Source organism: Nicotiana sylvestris, chromosome 3, assembly GCF_000393655.2.
Source record: "Nicotiana sylvestris chromosome 3, ASM39365v2, whole genome shotgun sequence".
NCBI lineage: Eukaryota > Viridiplantae > Streptophyta > Magnoliopsida > Solanales > Solanaceae > Nicotiana > Nicotiana sylvestris.
Window position 1 is genome coordinate 37,193,380 of NC_091059.1, and position 13,561 is coordinate 37,206,940.

The following is a 13,561-nucleotide window of genomic DNA, read 5'->3' on the forward strand; positions in this document are numbered from 1 at the left end:
TGATGAAATAAGAAAATCTTGTGATTAAAATAGTGATATGTGGAAATGAGGCGGTACATCGGTTGAGATTCTCATTGCACATTCTATGTTGGAATTGTTGATATCTAATTTTTTCTTCGTATATTTTTAATATGCATATATATTTTCAAAATTTTGCACATGCATTTACAAACATGCACAAGTATTTCTATAATTTTTCTATAATTTTAAAGACTTTAAATCAATTTATTTCTGCATCTTTATTATACATATGTCCAATAATTATCCCTCATATTATTTTTATGATGAATTAATCATCTAAATTCATCATTTATGCCCAAATAGTGTATAAATATTTTAATTATATTTTTTATAATTACATTTATATTTTAAGGCTAGAATTGCACATTTTGCAATAATAGCCTATATATATGCATAACTATATTATCTATGAAGAAAATGACTTTTTATATTTTTATAATGTTAAATAATTATTTTAAATTATTGTCATGCACAAATAACATATTTATTATTTATAAATTATTTTACTGATTTGATTGGGTATTTAAAATCTAACCCCTTTCTAATTAATTTTGGACCCAACCCAATACCCAATTACCCCTACCCAATTAAATCACTTGACCCAGAAACCCCTTAAATCAGGACCATTGATCTCTAAGATCTACGGTCCATATTGCATCCGCATTTTTTAACTTAACCAAACCCAACCCTAATCCCCATTATCCCGTCTCTGCTGCCCCTGAACACTCTCATCTCCTCACCCTTCACCCTATCACCATTTCCCCTTTGATTCCTATCAGAAATGGGATTCTCTCTTGATTCTTTGCCTTATTTGGCTTTACTTCTTTATTTGCTACCCGGTTTTGATGTTACTTAAGCTTATTTGCCTCAAATGGCAAGTGTGTCTCAAGAGACTCGAACTAGATCTAGTTCAAAATCTCCCATATTTCGATTATTCCCGTCTATGTTGATCCTAAAACCTATGAGTACGAATATTTTTCATATCTTTCAGTTAGGGTTTTGGATCTCTGGTTCAAACCAGATTTTGGTTCATTCTGGTTCACTTTAATGTAATTATTTACCTTGTCACTCGTTGAATCTATCTATTTTTGGTTGAATCTTTTACTTATCCTAAAACCAGGGTCCAAGATCTTTCCAGATCTAAAATGACATCTTACTTTTTTTTAGTATTTTTCCTTTAATATTTCAGTATATCTATCTCCGTGTTTATAATTTCTTTACTATATGTGACCGATTTCATTTACCCAAAATTAGGGTTTTGATTTTTCAAAAACAAAACGAACCAAATCTGTTGTTTCATCTATGTGAATCCATTATAGTCCCTTCATTACTTCGGATTGATTTCACTTACCCTAATTATTTTCATCTATATATCTTTGTATTTCTACCTATTCCTAGGGTTTTGATTATTTAGCTATTCCTCTTAATGTTTCTGTCCATTTGTCCTTAACTCTGGCGTTGATTGTTGACTAACTTTATTTACCCCAAATTAGGGTTTTTGAAATCTTTACTGAAATTTCAGTCTTTCCTTTCTTGTATGGTACTGATATTTTTCTATTTTTTGTTCAATTTACCTATTCTCATTACCCCTACCTTATTTGATCCGGCATCTTGACTATTTGATTGAATCTGTATAATACTTTCCTTAACCTGAGTATTACTAGCCTAATTTTATGTTATTATGTCATGTTAATTGATTGAAGCTGACTCTAATTGATTTTGAAGTTATTCTCATGCCTTATTTGTGTAGGACAGATTCATTAACTTATTTGTCTACCTTATTGAGGACTATTTAAATCCCTCTCCCCTTTCCCCTCTGGAACAAGACTCGAACTCTCAGATTCTCACAAAACAAACTTAAGCTCTCTTTGTTCTCTCTCGTGTTCTAATTTCTGTACTGAGTGGTTATTGTTTGGCCGGCTGAAAATCAAGGCCAATTTACTCAAGAATTTAACTGTTACTGCACCTTTACTTGCTTTCTTCTCAGCTGGTATGCCCAAACCTTTGTAATTTCCTTCTCTATGTTTTGCTTGACTAGCCTGTTTCAATTCTCAACATGATTCTGTCCTTCACTTGATTGTGTGATTCCATTTAGTGACATTGTTAACCTAGGACTAATTAGTTTTGAATAATATGAATCCTTTCATGGGTTAGACTTAGGTTTAATCTATTTCATGCATTGTTTGTTAATCCTCTACTTGTCCTGAACTTTGCACCCTATAAGCATGTAATCAAATATGTTTGTTGCTTAACTCATATGTCATGTCTGTTCAATTCAAATGTTTCTGCCTAATTTCTTATGTGACTTAGCCACGACTGTTTCAAATACTAGCATGAGTATTTAGCTTAATCAGATATTATCCCGTTTGAACTCTGTGCTGAACATGAACCTTGTTTGCTTCTTGGAGCAGTTCTGCCTGCAACTTTGTGTTCTGAACTTTTTTTCTTCTGAAATTGAACTATTTTAAAATCTCCCCCTTTTTCTTTATGTACTGGTTTTAAAAACCCCTACTCTTCGTCATTTAGGTTCTCAACCACCCAAGTGTGAGCACTGCTTAGGGTCCTTGAGACTCCTTTGAACTCTGAAATATTGGGGCTGATTTTCCAATCTTTTATGAACTCTTTGCTAAATATATGGTTCTGGTGTGAGCATTGCTCGGGTCCCTGAGGATCTTTGGGAACTTTGACATACTAGAAGCTTGGTTTTAATGTGTTGTGGATGAATCATTGCTATGTTCCAAAGTTGTCATGTGGGAAGGCCTGGTTCCCAGGTTCATTTGGGCATATGAAGGCTCCATATAGCGTACTGATACCATTATGTAATTCATTCGGTTATTTTGGTCTGTAATAACTATATAATAACAGATTTGGGGATATTTAGTAAAGCTGGGTGGGATTATTCTTATATATTTCATTAAAACTGGGTAAAAATCCTGCCTATAGGATTTAATTATGCTGCTTGAACTGTGTGAGTATTAACTGCCCTTCCTGATAGTTTGTTTCATTTCTGGTCGTACACAGTTAATAGATATTATGCCTATAGGATTTAAAGAAATGTCAAACCTAGAAATCATGTCTATAGGGTTTAAATCAATAGATATCATGCCTATAGGATTTAAATCAATTCAGCTATTAGAAATCATGCCTATAGGAAAACAAAATCTATCTTTTTACGAGATAAAATCAATACTACAGCCAAAAATCACGTCTATAGGTCTATAATCAATAAGCTCGTAGAATCATGCCTATAGGATTCTGTTAATCGATTCTGAATTCAACCTCTCTTGTTAATCACTTAGGCAATGTATATCTAAGCCTTAATAACGATTTTGGGTCTAAAATCGTGACATGTTACTGCCTGAAGTGCCCAGATTCATGCTGAATAAAATCAGTAGGCAAACAAATAGGTCTTAATGTTTGCCTTAATAAAACTGCCTTTATACTCTATTTTCTCACGTAGATATCCTGCCTATTGGATTCCAAAGTTAATAAAGTTTGGTGATTCAATTGCGTGTTTTGTTGCCTCTGTGTGGAGGTCAATGAGAGCCCATACTTGTGCCTTATTTGAAAGTCCTACTTGTTTTGTTTGTCGCCTAGATTTAACATTTTTTAAGCAATATAGGTTGATCTAAAACTATCCCAAATAGAGGTCATAATACCTCCAGGGTCATAGGTAAGGGACGGGTAGTGCACGCATAGGGTACGGTTTAGAATCAACTAGTACGTTTAAGTAAAAACTTAAAGATAGTAATTGGGTAGTAAAGGAGATGATAGCATATGCGTTAATGCTATAAGTAACACCCCGACTTGAGGGAGTTACAAAGTATTACGTGGAATGATCATATAGGCTAAAAAACTTAGGACCACCTCCCCCCCCCCAAATTACCCCTATTTAAAATAAATTAAATATTGTATTTGTCCAAATTGCTTTCTCTCCTTTTTAGACTAATTCACTTAATTTAAGTTTGGATGGGACCCACCGTTGTGGACCTCGAGGGGTGCCAACACCTTTTCCTCAAGGTAATTTCGAGCCCTTACCCGATCTCTGGTGATGTAAACTGGTTATATGAGTTATCTGCTCTAGGTTCCCTAACGCACCTTAATCCGTTAGGTGACGACTCTTTCAAATCCAATTCCCTACCCTCTCAGAAAAGAGTTGTCCCAGAAATGTCGAAACCCGATTTCGTGAGAAAAAGGGGGCGCGACAGCATGACGACTCTACTGGGGAGATCTTAGGCTCTTACCATAATGAACTTGTTTGTGAATTAGTCTTTAATCATGTCTTTATTATTCCGTCAATACTTACACACCCCTTCCCTTTCCCACTTTATGTGAATTTATTTGCCTATCTTCATTCATTTATGATTTTTCTTCCCTATTTATCACTTTTTACTATGGAAACTAACTTGTCTCCTTGTTTTTCTTTCTTAAAGGTCTTTACAATTATTAAATACTGCATTTTATTCATCATGTAAATACTTGGCAACATGTTATTTTCTTTTGCATAACTTCATGCTCAACATCATATTCCACTCGTGCGTACTAATACTATAGCGGTGCTTGATGAGTGTCCGTGATCTTCCTAAAATCACCCTTTAAATTTAGAAAAGCTTATTTGTAGAAAAACTAGTTGATCAGCGGTGTAGTAGATGGTTCCATACCTTTCCCTCTCAAGTTGTCCGCTTGAGGGTACCAGTCTAGACTTCTATAGAAACCATACTCTGATAATGACTGTACATGCATCATGATCAAACCTAGCTTGGGTTAATATGTTGTCTGCATAATAACCCTCTAAGAAAGCCTTGTCCAAAGTCCATCGGGATTTTCATAATCCCAACGGGCGCAATCACGATATGTGCATTATTTGGAGAGATAAATGCCGACATGCTAATCATTAATGTGTAAGTAGCCGAACCTAGAGAGGGAAAGGGTCTAACTTTGTTTATTTTTGCAGAAAATGAGGCACAAAGTTCCTAGGTTCAGTATGCTCCAAAGTATACCACCATTGTTGTTAGATTGGTGGGAAAACCTTTCGCCGAGCGACAAAAGTCACGTGAAAAGGATGCTTGGAAATTTACCTTCCTTATTGACATCCAACCAAACAACATGTTGATCGAGGCTACTACTATGTTCTAGGACGAAGAAAGAGCTGTATTCCGTTTTGGAAACATAGAAATGACTCATCTCTTGGAGAAAATAGGAGGATTCGCTGAATTACCATGGGATAGTCCCGGCTTACTAGTACTAGAAAACCGCACTACCAGGGGGTTTCTGAAGATGATGGGTTTGAGAAAGAATGATGACTTGGAGTGCCTGAAGAAGTCCTACATACCCTTCGACTTCCTCTATGAACGATATGGACACAGCAAATCTTACCGATCTTTCATGATGAATTTTCCATCACTTCTCTAGGTTGGACTCACCATAGGGTCTTTGTAGTCATCATTTGCATTCTGGGTATGATGGTGTTTCCAAGCCAAGGGGACAGAATTCACACTAGGTTGGCCATGGTGACCAAAGCTTTAATGGAGGGAATTGAGGGACAAACCTATACTATTGTTCCGATGATTGTAGCAGACATATACCGGGCTCTGGATCGTTGCAAGAAAGGGTTCAAACATTTTAAGGGTTGCAACTTGCTACTGCAGATTTGGTTATTAGAACATCTTCAGAGGGGCCAATACCGCCAAGAGTTTCCACAGAGACAATGGAATGATCCCATAGCTTTCCATCATCCTAAAAGAATGACCTTTATCCCAGACAAATTTTCACAACCGGAGAATGCTACAGAACGGGCATAGTTTTTCAGCAATTTGACCGAGGACCAGGTTCACTGGATGTTCAAGTGGTTCCCTACTAATGAATTCATCATCATATCCAGGGATATTCCTCACTTGGTGTTGATTGGTTAAGGGGGATACATCCATATGTTCCTATCAGAGTCATGAGACAAGTTGGTAGAAAACAAGTCATACTACGAGTCTCCAAAATGAGCCATTATAGAGCAGATTTTCAGGATGACGCCGTTCCATACAAATGTGAGGCCCGGCACATGTGGCATTTGAAGATTATCATGGAAAAGGATACCATCAATCCAGATCGATATCACACCAGTCATGTATACTTCTACCCATCACGGTTAGAAAATGACATAGCAGGAATGGTCGAGCAAGGGATTGGTCGAGGAAACAGAGTCATAGATGAGGTTGCTGAAGCATAAGTGAAGTATGGGAGGCTGCGCAAAAGAGTCCTTGAGTCCGAAGCCAGGCATTTGAAACAATACAAGTGAGACATGGAGGTAATTAACGAGTGGAAGGAAATGGCTACAAGGTCAACAGAAAGGTTGGAATATTTGGAGCAGGGTCTAATGGAACTGGAAGGGAAGATAAGAAAAAGGGTCATAGACTGTCAGAATGCAGAGGGCAACGAAGGAGGACACCTAGTAAGGGCATGCCTGCTGCTGGACATACATGACCTAGGGAATCTGATTGATAGAGCCAAGAGGACCAAATATGGGGAAGGTCCCTCCGGGACCAAGTAGATTAGGTTTATCTGTTTTGAGTCATTTTGGAATTCGAATGTAATAAGGCAAATGCCATTAGTAACTCATTTATTTGTCATCGTTTTTAGGTTCATCTTATTTATTACATTAATGAAATGAGGCATTTATCAGCATTAAATCTCTCCAAATCTACGTGTCGCTAGGCCTACCTCGGGCACAACGAGGTTTCCCAAATTAGGACCCAAATTTACATTCCCGCAATATGTGTTTAAATACTACAAATGCTTCTCAGAATCCTTACTGACTTGTTTACCTTTTTGCCTTTTTATTTATTTTGATTATTCACATCCCCTAAGGTTGGTTCTCACATATTGGCATCGTCAGCATATCACACCAGATCCAGAGGCCCTCTACCTCCTCCTCCTCCAAGTAATCCAAAAGGCAAGGGAAAGGCTAAGATGGATGATATGAGTGGTATCCGGTAAGAAAATGATGCGCATGTGGAAAATGTTGAAACTTCAGAAGGTCGGAGTACTCCGACCCAGAATGATTTGGTCCTACGATTGGAACAAAAAATACTGGAATTGCAAGGGGAAATAGAGCATCCCAGATGTTAACCAACAAAATGCTCAAAACCCAGTACCTCCTCAGAACACACCAAACCAACGCCCACAAAATCCTCCCACACCCCATCAATACGCAACTCCTCCCCAAAATCCTAATCCTCCACCAGTACCCACTCTTCATCAACACCAATATCTTCTTGCTCAATACCCGCAAACCACTTACCATACTCCTCAGAATATCCCACAACCTATCTTTGATCTGCAAAATTCAACTAATGATCACCACTACACTCCAACCCCTGGCACCCACCAAAATATTCCCATATACGTGGAAACCTTACCTCACTCTACTCAGTCAATCTCATACTCTCTAGAATATGCCGAGAAGGACCTGCTCATTAAGAACATGGTAGAGTAGCTCAAGAAGCTCATAAGCCGAGTCCAGGGTGATGAAGAAGGCAAAGGAATTAAAGGTCTGAATTATGAGGATTTGTGCATTCAGCCAGACGTGGAACTATCAGAGGGTTATAAACCTCCTAAGTTCGGGATGTTTGACAGAACGGGTGACCCAAAGGTACATTTGAGAACATACTGTGATAAGCTCATGGGATTTGGGAAATATGAAAGGATTCGCATGAAGCTGTTCATGAGGAGTCTCACTGGAGACGCCCTATCTTGGTACATAAGTCAAAATCCCAAGAAATGGGTCAATTGGGTAATCATGGCATCGGACTTCATGGATCGATTCAGGTTTAACACAGAGAATGCACTTGATGTCTTCTACATACAAAATCTCAAGAAGAAACCAATGGAGACATTCTGCGAGTATGCTACTCGATGGAGGTCAGAAGCTACAAAGGTCAAGTCAGCACTAGAGGAAGAATGGATGATAAAATTCTTCATCAGGGCCTAGGATCCACAGTACTATGAAAGGTTAATGGTCATCGAAAATCACAAGTTCTCCAACATCATCAAACTTGGGGAAAGTATTGAAGAAGGGATCAAGAATGGGATGGTGGCCAATTTTGAGGCATTACAGGCCACGAACAAAGCATTATAGTCAAGGGGTATATCAAAGAAAAAAGAAGTAGGGGCAGTAGTGGTGGCCCAAGGTACAAAATCTCCACTCACATACCAAACAACTCCACCCACATACCAACCTTCACCTCCCAAATATTCTTAACTCGCTACCGCCTATCACGCTTATAACAGCCAGCCAGCCTATTACCATTCACCTCTAACTCGTCAAAATTATCAAAAACCCAAACCCAATTTTGATCGCAGGCCACCCAGACAATACACCCCTATTGTTGAACCCATTGACAAGCTATATGAAAGGCTGAAGGCTACCGGATATGTCACCCATATTCATGTTGTTGCCATGGAAAACTCCTCCCAATGGGTCAACCCAAACAAAACATATATGTACCATTCTGGCATGAAAGGGCGTACTATTGATGAATGCCGCACCCGAAAAGACAATATTCAAACTCTGATTGATACCAAAGTTATACAAGCAAAGGAAGTCGTGCCAAATGTCTGCAACAATCCCCTCCCAGATCATAGAGGTGAAGGAGTAAATGTGATAGAAACTGATGAAGAATAGGATCCTGAGGGGTCGATTGGGCTCATTCGGGAAGGTGATGACCCTAAACCTGTAGTCATACTCACTCCTATTGTGGTACAGATACAGCCACCAGTCAAAGTTGAAGTAGCCGCATCAGTCCTGTGTGAAATTGAAGTAACAACACCTGCGATTACACTGGCTCCATTTGAAGTAGAGGTATCCATACCCTTCACTATGACGGTAGCACCCATACTTCCTTTCAAGTCCAACGCCATACCCTGGGATTACGTTGTTGAAGCTAGAAGAAAGGTAAAAGCAAAGATGGAAGAATCTAGTGCCACACAGGGGATGACCAGAATTGGAAGAATCTATACACCCGAAACCTTGGGAGGAACAAACAAGGAAGCTGCTACCAAACAACCCGTCATTGAAACCGGTCCAGATGATCTCTAGAGGAAAGTACAGGCAAGAGAATACTCTATTTTTGATCATTTGAACAACACTCCTGCCCAGATATCCATCTTGTCGCTGCTGCAAAATTCTGGGGCGCATAGGAATGCTCTGATGAAGGTGTTGAATGAAGCTTATGTTCCCAACAACATCACCAATGGAGAGATGGACAATATGGTAGGTCAAGTACTGGAAAGTCACAAGATCACCTTCCACGAAGATGAACTACCACCTAAAGGATTAAGTCATAATAGGGCACTGCACATCACAGTACAGTTTGAGGATAAATTCATCGCTAGAGTCTTAATAGATGGGGGTTCAAGCCTCAACATTTGTCCATTGACTACTCTGAAAAATTTGGATAAAGATTTCCATGAGATACGAGCAGCGAGTATAAATGTGAAGGCATTTGACGGGTCTCAAAGGGCCATAATTGGGGAAATTAACCTTTGTTTGCAGATGGGTCCGACTTGGTTTGATGTTGAGTTTCAGGTATTACATATATCTGCTATGTACAATCTACTATTGGGACGACCTTGGATACATGCCGCTGGAGCTCTGGCTTCTACGTTACACCAGGCCGTGAAGTTCGAATGGAACCATTAGGAGGTAATCATTCACAAAGATGGAAGTAATCCCATTTACACCAATCAAACTGTCCCGGTTGTCGAGAATAGAAGAAAGCTGGGTGGAGAAACTTATCACCGCATTAAGCGTATCAATGCAATTGAGAAAGATAAGTGGTGGAGTAGCAAAATACAAAGCATACTGGGATGGTCAGGGTATGAACCCAGCAAAGGGCTTGGGAAGAAACTACACGGCATTACCAAACCGATATAGTTGAAATGGCATGGCACAACTTTCAAGCTCGGATATCAGTATACATGGCAAGAATATGATGATTGGTCACCTCCATGGCGTGGTCCCTATTACCCTCTCGAGAAGTCGGTGCCGCATCTGAGTTAGACCTTTCACCAGGCCGACATAATATGAGGATCTGTGGAGGAGGAAGCTTTGGCTGGGCTAAGGAACTTGTTTCTAGAAGATGAGGACATGGATTGCAACATGATAGTTAAGGAGGAGGAAGAAGAAGGCCTTACCATTCAGACTGTGTTTTTCTCAAGAATCGAACTACCGCACCATCCTGGGCCCGTCGAGCTCCTGGGTAGCTTGGCAATTAGCCTCACCTGTTTGGAATAGCCATTTTAGGCACTTAAGATATTTCCATTATTTTGTTTTAAAGACGCATTTTGTTTCGAAATAATTGCTTAAGTCATCGAGCCGTACCTGCTTTGGATGTTTTCAAAATTTAATTAATGCATTGTTATTTAGTATTTATTATTATCTTTTACATTTTCCCTTTACAGCATTACTATTTCTTAACTTGATGAACCAACGACTGTGACATGTAATGAGACAATGCAACATAAGGATAGTGACTCAGAAGAAGAGGATGAAATACCTAAGGAAGTTATCAGAGAAATTGAGAATTTTGAGAACAAACCTAAGTCCAACCTGAACGAAACCAAGGCAATTAATTTGGGAAATTCTGAAACCATCAAAGAGACTCGCATAAGTATTCACCTATCACCTTCAGAGAAGGAAGAATACACTCGCTTCCTGAAAGAATATAAGGATATTTTTTGCATGGTCATATGATGACATGACTAGACTGAGCATATCCATAGTTGCTCATAAGTTTCCTACCAATCCAATGTGTCCGCCGGTGAAGCAGAAACTCAGAAAGTTGAAACTAGACATGAGCCTAAAAATCAAGGAAGAAGTCACTAAGCATATCAAAGCCAAAGTCCTCAGAGTAGGTGAGTACCTAACCTGGTTAGCCAACATCGTACTGGTTCTGAAGAAATATTGGAAAGTCAGGGTATGTGTTGACTATCAGGATTTAAATAGAGCAAGTCCCAAGGACGATATCCCACTGCCAAATATACACATTTTGATCGACAATTGCGCCGAGCATGAGCTCCAATCCTTTATAGATTGCTTCACGGGTTATCACCAGATTTGGATGGACGAAGAAGACGCAAAGAAAACAACATTCATTACACCGTGGAGAGTGTACTACTACAAAATGATGCCATTCGGTCTAAAGAATGCTGGGGCCACCTACATAAGCGCCATGACGACCATCTTCCATGATATAAAACTGAACTACACTTGATATGATTCCCATTTAAGAGGGGATACGTAGGCAGCCCTGTGGGTTCGGTCACATCTTAATAAAATCTTCATTTCCCCAAAACCAGAAATTGGGGTAGAATTTTGAGGAGGACCCTCAAAATTTCGGAGCAAGTCCAGCCGACGTCAACATATGCAAGACAGTCAGAAATCGGTTAAGTAACTGGGCAGAATTTTGAGAAGGATTCTCAAAATTCCGGAGCAAATCCAACAAACTTCGTTACATGCAGAATGACCGAAGGATCACTTACTAAACTAGGGCCGAATTTTGATGAGGACCCTCAAAATTCTAACGCAAAGAAGTCGCAATGTCTCTAAAAGTGTCACAGTTATTAGTTCATCTAATTTACTGGATATTATACACCACCTCGTTTTATAAAATTATTATATTCTATCAATAAGCACATATTTTCGAATACTTTATTTCTATGGCCCCCAGATGTTACCCAGGGTAACTCGAACAGGGTCTCCAAAGCAAAGCAAAGCAAAGCATGCATACAAAGGCACGAACCAACCTCCCCGCAAAACTTACAATTTTTCTTTGAATGCAGGGACAAGGAATAACCACAGGCACGTGCGCCTTAAAATCATTACCTTCGTAACAACCGGACCGCCAAGCGCAAATATATCTCCGGCTAAGAAATATTATGCTCCTATTTGCTATTTGTCCATATTTGCATAAGGCAAAACATTTCCTTCTCTTTACATGAGACTAAGCCCTATCTCAAATCGTGCATAAGGCTAAGCCCTGCCTCTATATTTGCATAAGGCTAAGCATTGCCTTCTCTTTGCATGAGACTAAGCCTTGTCACAAATCTTGCATGAGGCTAAGCCCTGCCTCCCTGTTTGCATAAGGTTGATCATTGCCTTCTCTTTGCATGAGACTAAGCCCTGTCTCAAATCCTGCATGAGGCTAAGCCCTGTCTTTATATTTGCATAAGGCTAAGTATTGCCTTCTCTCTGCATGAGACTAAGCCCTGTCTCAAATCCTTGCATGAGGCTAAGCCCTGCCTCCATATTTGCATAAGGCTAAGCATTGCTTTCTCTTTACATGAGACTAAGCCCTGTCTCAAACCTTGCATGAGGCTAATCCTTGCCTCCCTATTTGCATAAGGCTAAGCACTACCTTCTCATGAGACTAAGCGTTGTCTCCCTCTGCATAAGTGTTGCTCTATTCTAAACTTTGCATTATCTTCTTCTCTCAGGGCTAAGTTCTGTCCCCAAAGTCTGCACAAGGCTAAGCTTTGCCTTGTTATTACCTTTGGTATCATGTCTCTGCACTTCATGGACTGATGTATAGCCAACTTATCCAAAGGCGTCATAGTCCGAAAGCATCATCCTCAAAGCCTGGAGACACCAAGTCATGGCCTGAGGATCTCTCAACACTGCACATCATTATTCAAAGGCGTCATGGTTCAGAAGCACCATTCTCATTGCCCGAGAACATCATTTCATGGCAAGTGAACCCCTTATCTCATGATTCATGGCCCGGGACGTCATAGTCTAAGGACGTCATCCTCACTGTCCAAAGACAACATTCATGGTCCAAAGGGAACTTGCATCATGTTTAAAATCTATATACTTGCATGCAGTGTGTTTTTTAAGTTTTGCATGTAATCCAGGAAGTAATCGTTCTTCAAACTGGAGCAACTTTCGCTCCGGTTTTCGCTCATACCATTTATACCTTGCCGTAATTTCATATGTAACTGATTCCCATCAATTACTCGACTTTACTCTATGATTGTTCAGATACCTTCCCTATGATACATCCATTACGCTTTAGATTCATATTCATAACTCCACATAAACCCATCCGATACTATCCTTCCGTAAAGGAACCCTTTCCAAAACATACAACCATTCCTATAACAATTCCATCGGTTTCATTCACCGTTGGGTCTAGAACTACACACGACCCGATGTCTGTAAAACCAGGGATATGTAAGCAACTCAGAGACCAGGGTGCGGCCCATATTTTTCAAAACACCCCATTCGGTCAAAATCAGTCATCATTTCTTTACCCGATAACTCTTTCATCCTTCGTAGGTTAAGAGGGGCAGCTGTTGATACCCAATTTTTCCCTCATATATTTTTAAATATGCATATATATTTTCAAAATAGTGCACATGCATTTACAAAGATGCACAAGTATTTCAATAATTTTAAAGGCTTTAAATCAATTTATTTCTGCATTTTTATTATACAAATATCTAATAATTATCCCTCATATTATTTTTATGATGATTTAATTATCTAAAT